Below are 1317 nucleotides of genomic sequence, written 5' to 3' on the forward strand. Positions count from 1 at the left end.
ACTATTTCCTGTCTTTATGGTTCTATTCATGCGATCTCCCATGACTGAGTTCTGAGGCCTATATGCTGCATGTAGTTTCCAGGTGATATTCAGGGCTTTGGCTGTAACCTGCACCATCTCTGTTGTGCAGATCCAATCTGGAGTGGCAACCTAAACCATGGAACGACTTCTCTGAGCACTCTTACCACTTCACGAGCCCTCTTTATCCTGCTAGGGAAGGCTTCCACCTATCCTAGACCAGAGCTAGTAAGTACTGGTTTCTTTCACATCTGGGCAATTCTGTATAGTCCATTTTCACATCTTCAAAAGGGGATGCCCTAGTAGGACTGAATTTCAGGCAGCAGGAATGGTCCCTGTTTAGCATTGTGTTGACTGCAAGTCACACAACGCTGGCCGACTTTCTTGACAAGGGTGGCCAAGACGGGAATGTAGAAGTATCCCCCAGAAGCTTCTCAGATTTTTTTCATCAGTCTTAGAATCAGAGACAAATCTCTAATCACACTTTTTTTGGCATGCAGTCTGGAGATTTGGACAAGTATTTTCAGCCAATGTTATTTTTGAGGCAGCCATCCCAAAATACATCAAAGACATATACTTTGGGGTGAATACTATTTAACTTTGTTTTTTTTTTTTTTCGGTAAAAAACATTTTACATCTAAAACATTTTACATATTAAAACCTAATATGTTTTCTCAGGGCTAAGAAGTAGGAAGGAAAACAATTGGAGCAAATATAACTACTGTATACAATTCTATATTCTTTGGCTGGTCTCTTAGTCCTATTAACAGGTCCGTTTAGTTAAACAGCTATGTCTAATTCTATGAGCTGGCATTGCAGACAAGGCTAGAGTCTAATACAGATGGGCCACAGGTTTTTTTGTTGTTTATTTAGTTATATTTTTCTCTCTTTAATTTCCCATTTTACTAAAAACAAATTACAGCAGAATCAATTTAATTGCCAAAGTAAACTGTACTTTCAGCATACTGGGTCTGATTATTTGCATAAGTACAATAAGAATAATTATTAGCCATCTAGGCTTTACTTTCTTTTAAAATTGGCTTTGCTGGAACCTTTTATAAGGAATCTCAGGTTAGACTTGAAAGTCTCTCAAGAGCCCAGGTTTCATCTGTGCCATTAGATACCTGTATGCACTGGGGCTAAATTCCTCTTCTCTCAAGGACCCAAAGCAAACTGGGATTCCTGGACCTGTCAGAAAGTGACATTCTTTACTCACCGTAGATTAGGAAATGTTATTGATGAAGTATTTGGCCAGTTTTTCTTTCTTTCTTTCTTTTTTGAGACAGAGTCTCACTATGC

The sequence above is a fragment of the Otolemur garnettii genome, unplaced genomic scaffold, assembly GCF_000181295.1.
Source record: "Otolemur garnettii isolate 467f Iridium unplaced genomic scaffold, OtoGar3 scaffold00112, whole genome shotgun sequence".
Taxonomy (NCBI): domain Eukaryota; kingdom Metazoa; phylum Chordata; class Mammalia; order Primates; family Galagidae; genus Otolemur; species Otolemur garnettii.